This window comes from Giraffa tippelskirchi, chromosome 11 (assembly GCF_054371585.1).
Source record: "Giraffa tippelskirchi isolate mGirTip1 chromosome 11, T2T-mGirTip1v1.2.pri, whole genome shotgun sequence".
Classification (NCBI taxonomy): domain Eukaryota; kingdom Metazoa; phylum Chordata; class Mammalia; order Artiodactyla; family Giraffidae; genus Giraffa; species Giraffa tippelskirchi.
Genome location: NC_137285.1, coordinates 15,935,909 through 15,951,114, shown reverse-complemented (window position 1 = coordinate 15,951,114; position 15,206 = coordinate 15,935,909). Strand labels below are relative to the sequence as shown.

The 15,206-nt window shown below is 43.1% G+C and overlaps 1 protein-coding gene across 12 annotated transcripts in view; it reads right to left on the bottom strand.

The window, feature by feature from the left end:
- SRRM4 (serine/arginine repetitive matrix 4) overlaps window positions 1-14,950 on the bottom strand; it is a 310,788-nt gene extending 295,838 nt beyond the window's left edge. For 6 of the 12 annotated variants that reach the window (XM_081539762.1, XM_081539756.1, XM_081539757.1 and 3 more), the window contains exon 1: window positions 12,045-12,164. The gene's annotated coding sequence lies outside the window, so the exon portion shown is untranslated. Of the gene's footprint in view, window positions 1-11,199; window positions 11,336-12,044; window positions 12,284-12,935 lie in introns of those variants that run through there. The other 6 variants (XR_014068468.1, XM_081539753.1, XM_081539755.1 and 3 more) reach the window with 2 other exon arrangements.
- Between the last annotated feature and the right edge of the window lie 256 nt (window positions 14,951-15,206).

The following is a 15,206-nucleotide window of genomic DNA, read 5'->3' as shown; positions in this document are numbered from 1 at the left end:
AGAGAAGTACTGACATATATACACTACCATGTGTAAAACAGATAGCTAGTGGGAAGCTTCTGTGTAGCACAACAGGGAGCTCAGTTTGGTGCTCTATGATGACCTAGACTGGTGGATGGAGGAGGATGGTAGCACGGAGGCTCAAGAGGGAGGGGATACATGTACACATATGTACATGATGTTGTACATCAGAAATTAACACATCATTGTAAAGCAATTACATTCCAATAAAATTTTTCTTAATCTATTAAACAAAACAAAATAATACTCTCTTCCCCTCTTCTTCCCGCCTCAGCATAGCAGAAAAAGGAGGGGGAAAGTGTAGGGAGCAGGGGATTGAGGCCAGAGCTATCCCCTAAGTCCAGTCAATGCTAGGAAACAAAAGCAGGAACGTTAAATGAAATATGTCAATTGAAAAATGGCCTAGTGACTATGCTATTTTAATATCCCAAGGAGATTGAAGAGTTATGGAATCTAACTAACTTATCAGGTAGCAAGAAGGTGGGATATGGGTGGGAGGTGTAAAAGAGACTGGCTTCCTAGCAGTTACTGAGGAAAATAAAATAATCTCATGTTTATTCCTCAGTGAGAAAAGACTTCTCAATTAATCAGTCTCCAGAGGCAATCTCTGGGCTCTTTTACAAATCAGATAATTCTCCCTTGTCTCTACACTGAATGTTCACCCTTATGTATACCACACACACACACACAGCTGAGAAAAGCCTTGGTGGCTGGCAATATTCTCACACCTGCTCTGGTCTTGTTGGCAGCACACAGGGCATTTAACACGAACATGCTCTGGCTCTGCTGAGAAGCAGAGTATCAATAACAATCACAATTACAAAGTCTCACACTTCTATTCCATTTTGTTTCAGGAGGTTTAAAACACTTGGCAGACCTTCATTCATTAGCATGGGTACACACACTCACCAACCATGGGAGGAAGAGCAATTGTGAGGTGCTCCTGCCCAAGCCTGATATGGTGTGATAAGATCCCAAGACAACTGTCAAGATAGTTACACGGAACACCATGTCCTGCAACTGTCCTGCAAAGGTTGAGACAATTCCCTCAAAGCATTCCCTGTCCCTGGTGGTCAATGGGCTGCCATATTGGTGTTTTAGTTTTATCTTAAATGGTTATTTCTTCTCTACTTTGACTTGGGTCTCATCTCCCAGCTTCTAGGGATATGGAAAGACTGACGAGGCCCCCAGAGAATAGTTTCCTAACTACAGTGAGGGCCATGGTCATGACCCTACCTGCTGCAGCATACTTTTCCTCTTCCCCACAAAGCACATCAGCTATCAATTAAAAACTTGGCCAAGTGCAGGGGGCAGGGGAATGCCCTGATCCTTATCACTTTCCAGGATCAGAGGGATATAAATGGAAATGAGTTAAGACTAGGGTGAGGAGCTTCTCACAAGTGAAGTTCCTCCCACCACAGGACCTCTGCTAGGGCTGCTCCTTCCACCTGGGACACACCAACCCTGTGCTCTCTCCCTCACTTGATTTAATTCCAGCACCTCCTTTAGAGCTCAGCCCAGGTCACCTCCCCAACTCTGATGCAAACTTCTTTGTTAGATCCTCCCAAGGAAGCAAGTTACTTTCTCCATATTCTGTTTACTTTGCAACAATTTACCCATTTTTGAGATTATTTAACTATGATCCGTCTCCCCTACCTGGACTATAATTTCCAATAATTTTGCTCACCAACACAGCTCAAGAATTTATCACACTGCCTGGTATGACAGATACTCAATAAATATTTTAATGAATGAATCAACAGATCCTATTTTATTGAGAAATGCACACATTCAACAAATACTCTTTGAATAAATTAACCAATATCTTTAAAACTGGCTTAATGTTAGTACCTAATTAATAATAAGGCCCACCTAATAGAGCTATTAGGAGAATTACATTGTTAATGCAAATAAAGCTCTTAAATGTTGCCTGCACATAACAAACACTCAATAAATATGAGTTAATCTTATTGTTCATATCAGTATCCCCACAATAGGATGCTTTGAATTATTATGTAAAGGAGTTTTCTTTTCTTTTTTTTTTTTTTAACATTTTCTGATAACCCAGCTCTTCTTTTGGGGCTTCTCTGGTGGCTCAGTGGTAAAGAATCTGCCTGCCAATGCAGGAGACGTGGGTTTAATCCCTGAATTGGGAAGATCCCCCAAAGAAGGAAATGGCAACCCACTCCAGTATTCTTGCCTGGGAAATTCCGTGGACAGAGGAGCCTGGTGGGCTATAGTCCATGAGGTCACAATGAGTCAGACACAATTTAGCCATTAAATAACAATAGCCCTGCTTTCAGCCTGGGAAGTATTTTTCATACGTAGAAACAGAACCTTAGAGAGACCCTAAGCTGTACAGCTGGTAAATGGCAGATCTTGGATTCCAATCCACTTCTCAGACTCCAAAACACTAGGGTTTAACCCACATTTTCTCAAACTATCTAGAAATTGTTAAATGAATGAAAAAAACAGAACTTCAACTTTATTCATTTGAAAGATCAGCTTATGTTTTATTTGTCTTCTGAAGAGAAAGTATCATTTTGCTGAAGAATCACCATCATTACAAGAAGTACCTAAATGATGATAATCCCATGTCTAGCTAAGAAATAAATTCTCCTCTTTTATTATAAAAAAGACAATGGTGTACTGATGCATTATTGGAAACAATTATCTCTATACTTGGTTTGGGCTATAGCTCACCACAAGTTGCTGCTTCAGCCAATATTGCTTAAAGGTGGTGATTTTGTTTTGTTTTGTTTTAGTCCTGTGAAATGTATTTTAAAAGCAAATAGGAGGTCCTCATAGTCAACAAAAGAGTCTGAAATGCAGTGAAAGTGAGTGTTAGTTACTGATTCACGTCCAACTCTTTACAACGTGATGGACTGTAGCCCACCAGACTCCTCTGTTCATGAAATTCTCCAGGCAAGAATACTGGAGTGGGGAGCCATTCCTTTCTTCAGGGGATCTTCCCAACCCAGGGATTGAACCTGGGTCTCCTGCACTGCAGGCAAATTCTTTATAGACTGAGCCACTAAGGAAGCCACTGAAATGCAGTACTTGGGTGCAATTTCAAAAACAACAGAAAGATCTCGGGTCATTTTCAAGGCAAATCATTCAACATCACAGTAATCCAAGTCTATGCCCCAACCACTAATGCCAAAGAAGCTGAAGGTGATGGTTCTATGAAGACCTACAAGACCTTCTAGAACTAATACAAAAAATAGATGCTGTTTTCATCACAGGGGATTGAAATGCAAAAGTAGGAAGTCAAGAGATACCTGGAGTAACAGGCAAGTTTGGCCTTGGAGTACAAAATGAAGCAGGGCAAAGGCTAACAGAATTTTGCCAAGAGGATACACTGGTCATAGCAAACACCCTCTTTCAACAACACGAGATGACTCTAAACATGGACATAACCAGATAGATGGTCAATACCAAAATCAGATTGATTATATTCTTTGCAGCTAAAGATGAAGAAGCTCCACACAGTCAGCATAAACAAGAACCTGGAGCTGACCATGGCTAACATCATGAGCTCCTTACTGGAAAATTCAGGTTTAAATTGAAGAAAGTAGGGAAAACCACTAGACCATTCAGGTATGACCTAAATCAAATCCATTATGATTACAGAGTAGAGGTGATGAACAGATTCAAGGGATTAGATCTGGTAGACAAAGTGCCTGAAGAACTATGGAAAGAAGTTGGTAACATTGTACAGCAGGTGGTGACCAAAACCATCCCAAAGAAAAAGAAATGCAAGAAGGCAAAGTGGTTGTCTGAGGAGGCCTTACAAATAGCTGAAAAAAGAAGAGAGGCAAAAAGAAAGGAAGAAAGGGAAAAATATACCCAAATGGATGCAGAGTTCCAGAGAAGAGCAAGGAGAGACAAGAAAGCCTTTGTAAGTGAACAATGCAAAGAAATAGAGGAAAACAATATAATAGGAAAGACTAGACATCTCTTCTCTAGACAAGCCGCCCCATGTGGATGGAAGAAAGGGTTTAGCCTCCACTGGAGCAGCAGCTGCGTGGCGCTGGAGTGACTTTGAGGAGATACCCCAGATCTAAGGGCAAAAGAGAAGCCCCAGCAAGATGGCAGGAGGGGCAAAATCACCTTTAGAATCAAACCCCACACCTGCCAGAGATGCTCAGAGGGCTCAAACAAACCTTGTACACACCAGGACCCAGAGACCCCACAGAGACTGAGACAGAACTGTGTTTGAGTGTCTCCTGTGGAGGTACCAGTCAGCAGTGTACTGCCACAGGGGCAGGGGCTCTGGGTGCAGCAGACTTGGGTATGGCATAAGCGCTCTTGGAGGAGGTCGCCATTAACCCCACCACAGAGCTGCCAAAACTTGCACAGGACTGGGAAATAGACTCTTGGAGGGCTCAAACAGGACCTTGTGCACACCAGGACCCAGGAGAAAGGAGCAATGACCACGCAAGATACTGACCCAGACTTGCCTGTGGGTGTCCAGGAGTCTCCAGCATAGGCATGGGTTGGTGGTGGCCTGCTGCAGCATAGGCATGGGTTGGTGGTGGCCTGCTGCAGGGTTGGGGGCACTGAGTATAGCAGTGCGTTCATGGGACCATTTGAAGGAGGTCGCCATTATCTTTATTACCTCCACCATAGTTGGGACCCAGGTAAATAACAGGGAGGGGACACAGCCCCACCCATCAACAGAAAATTGGATTTAAGATTTACTGAGCATGGCCCACACATTAGAACAAGACCCAATTTCCCCCTCAGTCTCTCCCATCAGAAAGCTTCCATAAGCCTCTTATCCTTCTCCATCAGAGGGCAAACAGACTGAAAACCACAATCACAGAAAACCAACCAATCTGATCACATGGACCACAATCTTGTCTAATTCAATGAAACTATGAACCATGCCATGTAGGGCCACCCAAGATGGACAGGTCATGGTGGAGAGTTCTGACAAATGTGGCCAACTGGAGAAGGAATGGAAAACCACTTCAGTATTCTTGCCTTGAGAACCCTATGAACAGTATGAAAAGGCAAAAAGATAGGACACTGAAAGATGAACTCCCCAGGTTGGTAGGTACTCAATATGCTACTGGAGATCAGTGGAGAAATAACTCCAGAAAGAATGAAGAGACAGACCCAAAACAAAAACAACACCCAGTTGTGGATATGACTGGTGATGAAAGTAAAGTCCAATGCTGTAAAGTGCAATATTGCATAGGAACCTGGAATGTTAGGTCTACAAATCAAGGCAAATTGCAAGTGGTCAAACAGGAGAAGGCAAGAGTGAACATCAACATTTAAGGAATCAGTGAACTAAAATGGACTGGAATGGGCAAATCTAACTCAGATGACCATGATATATACTACTGTGGGCAAGAATCCCTTAGAAGAAATGGAGTAGCCATCATAGTCAAGAAAAGAGTCTGAAATGCAGTACTTGGATGCAATCTCAAAAATGACAGGATGATCTTTATTCGTTTCCAAGGAAAACCATTCAATATCATAGTAATCCAAGTCTATGCCCCGACCAGTAATGCTGAAGAAGCTGAAGTTGAATGGTTCTTTGAAGACCTATAAGACCTTCTAGAACTAACACCCAAAAAAGATGTCCTTTTCATTATAGGGGACTGGAATGCAAAAGTAGGAAGTCAAGAGATACCTGGAAAAACAGGCAAATTTGGCCTTGGAGTACAAAATGAAGCAGGGCAAGCTAATAGAGTTTTCCCAAGAGAACTCCCTGGTCATAGCAAACACCCTCTTCCAACAACACCAGAGAAGACTCTACACAAGGACATCACCAGATGGTCAATACTGAAATCAGATTGATTATATTCTTTGTAGCCAAAGATGGAGAAACTCTCTACAGTCAGCAAAAACAAGACCAGGATCTGACTGAGGCTCAGATCATGAACTTATTGCCAAATTCAGACTTAAATAGAAGAAAGTAGGGAAAACCACTAGACCATTCAGGTATGACCTAAATCAAATCCCTTATGAGTATACAGTGGAAGTGACAAACAGATACAAGGGATTAGATCTGATAGACGGAGAGCCTGAAGAACTATGGATGGAGAGTTGTGACACTGTACAGGAGGCAGTGACCAAGACCATCCCCAAGAAAAAGAAATGAAAAAAGGCCAAACGGTTGTCTGAGGAGGCCTTACAAATAGCTGAGAAAGGAAGAGAGGCCAAAGGCAAAGGAGAAAAGGAAAGATATACCCATTTGAATGCAGAGTTCCAAAGAATAGCAAAGAAAATAAGAAAGCCTTCCTCAGTGCTCAATGCAAAGAAGTAGAGGAAAACAATAGAATGGGAAAGACTAAGAGATCTCTTCAAGAAAATTAGAGATACCAAAGGAACATTTCATGCAAAAATGGGCATGAAAAAGGGCAGAAATGGTATGGACCTAACAGAAGCAGAAGATATTAAGAAGAGGTGGCAAGAATACACAGAAGAACTATACAAAAAGATCTTCACAACCCAGATAATCATGATGGAATGATTACTCACCTACAGCCAGACATCCTGGAATGTGAAGTTAAGTGGGCCTTAGGAAGCATCACTAGGAACAACGCTAGTGGAGGTAATGGCATTCCAGTTGAGCTATTTCAAATCCTGAAAGATGATGCTGTGAAAGTGTTGCACTCAATATGCCAGCAAATTTGGAAAACTCAGCAGTGGCCACAGGACTGGAAAAGGTCAGTTTTCATTCCAATCCTAAAGAAAGGCAATGCCAAAGAATGTTCAAACTACTGCACAATTGCACTCATCTCACACACTAGTAAAGTAATGCTCAAAATTCTCCAAGCCAGGCTTCAACAGTATGTGAACCATGAACTTCCAGATGTTCAAGCTGGATTGAGAAAAGGCAGAGGAACCAGAGATCAAATTGCCAACATCTGTTGGATCATCAAAAAAGCAAAAGAGTTCCAGGAAAACATCTACTCCAGCTTTTTTGACTACGCCAAAGCCTTTGACTGTGTGGATCACAACAAACTGTGGAAAATTCTTCAAGAGATGGGAATACCAGACCACTAGATCTGCCTCTTGAGAAATCTATATGTTGGTCAGGAAGCAACAGTTAGAACTGGACATGGAACAACAGACTGGTTCCAAATAGGAAAAGGAGTACGTCAAGGCTGTATATTGTCACCCTGCTTATTTAACTTACATGCAGAGTACATCATGAGAAACGCTGGGCTAGATGAAGCACAAGCTGGAATCAAGATTGCCAGGAGAAATATCAATAATCTCAGATATGTGGAGGACACCACACTTATGGCAGAAAGTGAAGAAGAACTAAAGAGCCTTTTGATGAAAGTAAAAGAGGAGAGTGAAAAAGTTGGCTTAAAACTCAACATTCAAAAAACTAGGATCATGGCATCTGGTCCCATCACTTCACAGCAAATAGATGGGGAAACAGTGGAAACAGTGACAGATTTTACTTTGGGGGGCTCCAAAATCACTGCAGATGGTGACTGCAGCCATGAAATTAAAAGATGCTTGCTCCTTGGAAGGAAAGTTATGACCAACCTAGACAGCATATTAAAAAGCAGAGACATAACTTTGCCAACAAAGGTCCATCTAGTTAAAGCTATGGTTTTCCCAGTAGTCATGCATGGATGTGAGATTTGGATTATAAAGAAAGCTGAGCACCAAAGAATTGATCCTTTTGAACTGTGGTGTTGGAGAAGATTCTTGAGAGTCCTTTGGACTGCAAGGAGATCCAACCAGTCCATCCTAAACGAAATCATTCCTGAACGTTCATTGGAAGGACTGATGCTGAAGCTGAAGCTCCAATACTTTGGCCACCTGATGCGAAGATCTGACTCATTTGACAAGACCCTGATGCTGGGGAAGATTGAAGGCGGGAGGAGAAGGGGAAGACAGAGGATGAGATGGCTGGATGGCATCACTGACTCAATGGACATGAGTTTGAGTAAACTCTGGGAGTTGGTGATGGACAGGGTGGCCTGGCATGCTGCAGTCCATGGGGTCGCAAAGAGTCGGACATGACTGGGCAACTGAACTGAACAGAGATCTCTTTAAGAAAATTGGAGATACCAAGGAATCATTTCATGCAACAATAAAGTACAATAGAGTACATCATGTGAAATGCCAGGCTGGATGACTCACAAGCTGGAATCAAGTTTGCCAAGAGAAACATCAACAACCTCAGATATGCAGATGATACCTCTCTAATGGCAGAAAGTGAAGAGGAACTAAAGAGCCTCTGGGTGAAGATGAAAGAGGAGAATGAAAAAATCATTTCATGGGCACAATAAAGGACAGAAATGACAAGGTCCTAACAGAAGCAGAAGAGTTTAAGAAGACATGGCAAGAATACATAGAACTATTCAAAAAAGGTCTTAATGACCCAGGTAACCATGATGGTATGGTCACTTACTTAGAGCCAGACACTTGGAGTGTGAAGTCAAGTGGGCTTTAGGAAGCATTACTATGAACAAAGTTAGTGGAGTTGATGGAATTCGAGCTGAGCAATTTCAAATCCTAAAAGATGATGCTGTTCAAGTGCTCCACTCAATATGCCAGCAAATTTGGAAAACTCAGCAGTGGCCACAGGACTGGAAAAGGTCAGTTGTCATTCCAAAGAGTGTTCAAACTACCATACAATTGCACTCATTTCACACGCTAGCAGGGTAATGCTCAAAATCCTTCAAGCTAGGCATTAGTGATATGTGAACTGAGAACTTTCATGTACAAGCCGGATTTAGAAAAGGGAGAGAAACCAGAAATCAAATTGCCAACATCCACTGAATCATAAAAAAAGCAAGGGAATTCCAAACATCTACTTCTGCTTCATTGACTATGCTAAATAAAGCCTTTGACTGTGTGGATCACAACAAATTGTGGAAAATTCTTCAAGAGATGGGAATACCAGACCACATTTCTTATCTCCTGAGAAACCTGCATATAGGTCAAGAAGCAACAGTTAGAACCAGACATGGAACAATGGACTGGTTCCAAACTTGGAAAGGAGCACATCAAGGCTGTATATTGTCACCCTGCTTATTAACTGACATACAGAGTACATCATGTGAAATGCCAGGCTGGATGACTCACAAGCTGGAATCAAGATTGCCAAGAGAAATATCAACAACCTCAGATATGCAGATGATTCCTCTCTAATGGCAGAAAGTGAAGAGGAACTAAAGAGCCTCTGGATGAAGATGAAAGAGGAAAATGAAAAAGCTGGCTTAAGTCTCAGTATTCAAAAAACTAAGATCATGGCATCTGGTCCTATCACTTCATGGCAAATAGAAGGGGGAAAAGCGGAAGCAGTGACAAGTTTTATTTTCGTGGACTCCAAAAGCACTGTGGACGGTGACTGCAGCCATGAAATTAAGACACTTGCCCCTTGGAAGAAAAGCTATGACAAACCTAGACAGTATGTTAAAAAGCAGAGACATCACTTGGCCAACAAAGGTCCATACAATCAAAGCTATGGTTTTTCCAGTAGTCATTTACGGATGTGAGAGTTGGACTATAAAGAAGACTGAGTGCCAGAGAACTGATGCTTTTGAATTGTGGTGCTGGATAAGACTCTTGAGTGTCCCTTGGACTGCAAGGAGATCAAACAAGTCAATCCTAAAGGAAATCAACCCTGACTGTTCATTGAAAGGACGTTGATGAAGATGAAGCTCCAATACTTTGGCCACCTAATGCAAAGAGCTGACTCACTGGAAAAGACCCTGATGCTGAGAAAGATTGATGGCAAAAAGAGAAGAGGGCAGCAGAAGATGAGATGGCTGGTTGGCATCATCAACTCAATGGACATGAGTTTGAGCAAACTCCAGGAGATAGTGAAGGACACGGAAGCCTGGTATGCTGCAATCCATGGGGTCACAAAGAGTCGCACAAGACTGAGGGACTGAACAACAGGAGGTCCTACAGGAAAAAAATGATTATTGTATGCCCATATTAATGTAAACATTTAGTGTCCAACCCTCCGCTTCACCATCTCATTAGCATTTGAATGCAAACCCTCATTTCAGGTAATTATTTCAAAACCTTTTTAAATTTTCAGGCAGAGAAAGCAAATAGAGCAAACTAGAAACCCTAGCTGACAGGTGATCAAATACTATAATCATGACAAGGGTGGGGGGCAGACTGCAGGAAATGGGAAAATATCAGCTTCAAATTCACCTCTGCCTCCAGGGAGCTACTCTGATGCTTATTTGGATTTTCAGAGAATCTTTGAGGTTTTGTTTTGCAAATATAGCATCTCCAAAACATAACAATAAATAAAGTGGATTTTATGATGGTCAGTTTAGGTCCTAAATGGCCAAAATTTCCTTTTCTCCTGTTGAGGAGTCACCCCCTCTGAGGACACTAGAGAAGACTCCTTGGCTAAAACCCCCAGTCAGAAAGAAAAGTGCTATTTGAAGCCCAGTGCCCTCCCCACCTGGTGACCTTGTGTCCCGCCTCCAAAATCACAGAAAGCAGCCTGTACTCTTCCTGAAAAACGTTCAGCTGGTCTGCATATCCATCCACCCAGCATGCCAGGTGTGATTGAGGCAATTTAAGCTGAGTGCAAAGTGCTCCATTTCAGGCTGAAATCACGCCAAAGACTCCTTACAAAAGCTACATTCAGCATCTCCAATTCCACATTCCATCCCGTGCATTGTCTGCCATTATTACCCAGGATTCCAAAAGCACTTGGCCGTGTTAAATAAGAGTCGGGAAGGAAAACCATAGCAAGGGACTGCTGGAGGAGGCAAAGCTGGAATAATGAAGAGGGTCGCAGCCAGAGATGTCAGCTGAGCTCTGAAAATAGACACGGCTTAATGAGCAGGGAGGAGGTTGGGCTTCTCCAAAAAGGCAGATTCAACCAGGTAAGAACTAGATCATCATGCTCCACAGATGGGGTGTGCCTCGGTGCATCACCTTTGGAGGGTTGTTTGGCAGGACTCATTAAAACTAAAAAATGCATGTGCTCTAGGATCCAGACATTTCTCTTCCTGGCAAATGCAGGAAGGAAAATGCAGATAGATGCAACACGCACAAGGAGGCATACACAATAATTTTCAATACCGAGTTGCTTGTAAGAGCCAAAAGGCAAGAAATTATCTAACATTTGTCTACAGGGTAACAGTCACACTGTGGAATACTATGCAGCAGCAAAGGGATTTTGCCCTAATTGGGAGAGATAATAATATCCACACATACCTGTCCAGAGCTCCCAGATGTTCCAGAAACTCTCCTAAGTGCCTCCCACACACTGAACCATATTACAGTCCTCCAGTAGGTTCTGTAGTTATGATTGCCGAGCAACTCCAGCACCAAGATGTGAAATGGCCTGTTACTGAATGAAAGTCCGTATGCGGAAAGCACAGTGAGGCCAAATGATCCCCAAATGTCGGAGTTTGGACCAGAAAAAGGTTTAGGGCAGGGCCACACAAGGAGAACAGGGGGCTCATGCCTTAAAAAACCAATAACTACTGGAAAGTTTTCATCTAAGCCCTTTTATAGGAAAGGTGAGAGGGGGCTGTGGTTAGTTGTTGCAAGCTTCTTGATGTCAGATGCTTTGTTCTGTAGTCAGATCACCTCAGATAACAATGTTATATAAACCTCCACCAAAACAAATGTTACTCTGTTCTGACAAGAACTAGTACAGTCCCAAGGCTCTGAGGTCCAGGTGCCCACTAAGAGGAGGGGTCCCTGCACAGGTTAGATTACCCTGCCCAGGTCCTCCCATCAGTGTCCAGCTCCAGCTGAGGAGGCAGGTTTCAGGGGACAATATCATCAGAGCTAGGTCTCCAGATCCTGCTCAGCCACCATCACCGGGGGACCCTGCAGCAGGCCCTCATGCTCCTCAAGCCGCCCAAATAGGGGATTGGTCGCTCGGACTGCAACCCCTTGGAGACCTCTACTGCCACTAGGTCGTGGAAGTGGGGATGAGGGAGAGATTCGCGGCTGCTCTGAAGCTTGGGGCTGGCTAGTGGGCAGTTGCAGCAAGGTTGTGGAACTCTGTGGAACGCAGCCATTGGCCTGTTCCCCGGCCCTCAGCTCACCTGCTGTCCGAGGCCAGAAGTCCTGGAGGAGACGGCCCCAATCCGCCCTGTGCCGTGAGGATCACTGGCAGGTTGGGAGCTTGACCACTACGAGTAACTAACGGCTAACAGTCGAGCACTGAGGGCTTCACACTAAGGGTCAGCTAACGGTTTAGGTTGCCGTAACGGTCGCTCGCTAACGGCTGCGTGCTGGCCCCGCCCCCTACTGGCCCCGCCCATATTTTTACACCCCCGAGGATCTGAAAAGAAAGAAAGTGAAGTCGCTCAGTCGTGTCCGACTCTTTGCAACCCCATGGACTGTAGCCTACCAGGTTCCTCCGTCCATGGGATTTTCCAGGCAAGAATACTGGAGTGGGTTGCCATTTCCTTCTCCAAGGGTAACTAGCGGCTAACAGTCGAGCTCTGAGGGCTTCACGCTAAGGGTCTAGCTAATGGTTTTGGTTGCCTTAATGGTCGCTCGCTAATGGCTGCGTGCTGGCCCCACCCCTATTGGCCCCGCCACTATTTTTACACGCCACCGCCCCCACCCCCCCACCCCCGCCCCGAGGATCTGAACCGAGCTTAAATGAGAGAGAAGGGCAGCAGAGTCTAGACTGAACCAATGATATTTGACTTCTCTGCATACTGTGACCCCATTCTAGAGACCAGAGACTATACTCAAGCTTAATCTTATGGGCCTATTTGGAAGTCTGGCTAATTAATGGCTGTAAAAGCAGTTTGGACTTTGCAAGCCTTTTATAATATGCCTCATTTAGACATAATGGGCTCAAGATTGCCTCTGGCATCTTCAAGAAAATTAAAAATCCAGTAGGCAGTGGAATTGTCTCAACGTGATTTTCCTATTAGTTTTATTTTTATTATGATTGCAAATAGCGGCATTACTAATGGTACCTTGGGCCAGGAAGCCTTTCCCGGGAAGGTTTTGCCGTTTTCCCACGTCCATAGCCTGATTTATTGGTCTTTTAGCCAGCAGTTTGCTGGCTCGGTCCTCACATTATTTAACACTCACCAAATGGAGGAGAGTTGGAGGGCTCCTGAACACGTGAACCACTATATAGGGAAACACCGTTTGTTACCCTCCAGCTTGACAATACAGGTCCTAATTGATATTTGTCTAATCCTTGGCTCCAGATTAGCAGGTGTCTGGCATGTGTGGGCTGGACAAGATTTGGTATTCTGGAAGTCTAGGACAGCATGTGGTGCAGAAAGATGGCAGCATATAAACTGAGTAGAGGAGAAATGAGTAATAATAAAAACAAAAATAACCCTATCCATCTATTATTTGAAAATAATCATAGTACCACTACCAAGTGAACAACAACAACAACAACAACAAAAATTGCAGTAATACCAAGAAGTTCCTAGGGTCCAGTGATTAAGAATCCACCTGCCAATGAAGGGGACATGGGTTCAATCCCTGGTCCAGGAAGATCCCACATGCCACAGAGGAACTAAGCTCCTGCACCACAACTACTGAGCCCATGTGCCTAGAGCTTGTGCTCTGCAACAAGAGAAGCCATGGCAATGAGAAGCCTGTGCACCACAACAAAGAGCAGCACCTGTTCACTGCAACTAGAGAAAGCCCACGAGCAGCAATGAAGACCTAGCACAGCCAAAAATAAAATAAATAAATGTCAAAAAAAAAAAAAAAAGTTTCTGGCATCTCCAATGAGGATGAAAGGATCATGATCAGGGATGATACGGCCAGAAATGAAACCCAATCTCTACCATATCAGCACAGACAACTGCTACCATTACTCATTACAGGCACTTCAGTTAATATTAGTGACCCTGAGTTTAAGACACCACCCTCTGCCAATGCTGCTCCTAAAATGTTGGGTGGGTCTGCCACCATGATCATTCAAACACAGAGTCCACTCATATCTGTGTACCAGCATTGCTTATCTTCAAACTGAAGTTTTGCATAGATGAATCAAATTCATGAGACTAAGTCAGAGGCAGGCCAAGGGCAGTTAAGAGTGATCTGCCCACAAAGAATAAGAGAGTGCATGGTTAAAAGAGAATTTAAAAGCAATATAAGACTGACTGCAATCACCCAACTTTATGTTTTTACCACAAGTCAATTCTAAATTTACCATCTCTGGGTGGGGCATCCGTCCTCCTTACAGGCCACGAGATTGGTTTACATTTTTGTGCCTCTGGTACCAAAGAGGGATGCATTTGTCAATGGGGATAACAACAGAACCTACCTCACAGAGTTGTGAAAAAAAAAGAATCAATATTATAAAAACATCATTTCTCATCAAATTGATCTAGAGACAGTAATCCTAATCAAAATTCCACCAAGTTTTTGTTTTGGTGGAAATTTACAAGGCAATTCTAAAATATATGTGGAAAATCAAAGAGCCAAAATTATCACAAAAAGAACAAAGTCAGATGGTTTTCACTACTGGAGATCAGGAGTTATTATAAAGCCAGAGAAATTAAGGGAGCGTGTTTTGATAACAAGAAAGATAAATAGACCAGTGAAACAGCACTGAGAGCTCAGAAACAAATCCACACATGTAAGGACACCTGATTTATAAAAGAGATGCCACAGGAGAGCAATGCGGAAACTATGGTTTTTTTCAATAAATGGTGTTGGGTCAACTGGCCATCCATATGGAAAAATCTGAATCTTGATCTCTAATTCATACTATACATAAAAATCAATTCCAGGTGGATTGTAAATCTGAATGGGAAGGGGAAAAAAAGATCAAGTTTCTAAAAGACAATACAGGAGCATGTCTTGAACTTGAAATACACAAAGATGTCCTAAACAAGACAAAGGAACTGGGAAAGGTGAATCCCCACCATACAGTTGATTCAGAATAAGAAGGAATTCACAAATCAAATTCCTTACAAGTCCCATTGCTTAGCTTAAAGTTTCACTGCCTTAGAACCTTTCAAAATCTTAGAATGTTCAGGCTGGAGCATCCCGAAGGAGGAAGGAACTCCCCATGTGCTTTTCTCAGGAAACTTCTATGTCTAGGCTGCTTTTATGGAGGCAGTGACTCTGATGTCATGTATAGTGATTGTTTACTATGTGCCAGGCACTGTGTAAAGCACTTTGCGATCATTTTCTTATTTACCTGTATTTCAGCCAGTGGTTGATGCCTGCCAGTTGGTGACCATGGAAACCACAATACCAGAAAATCTATC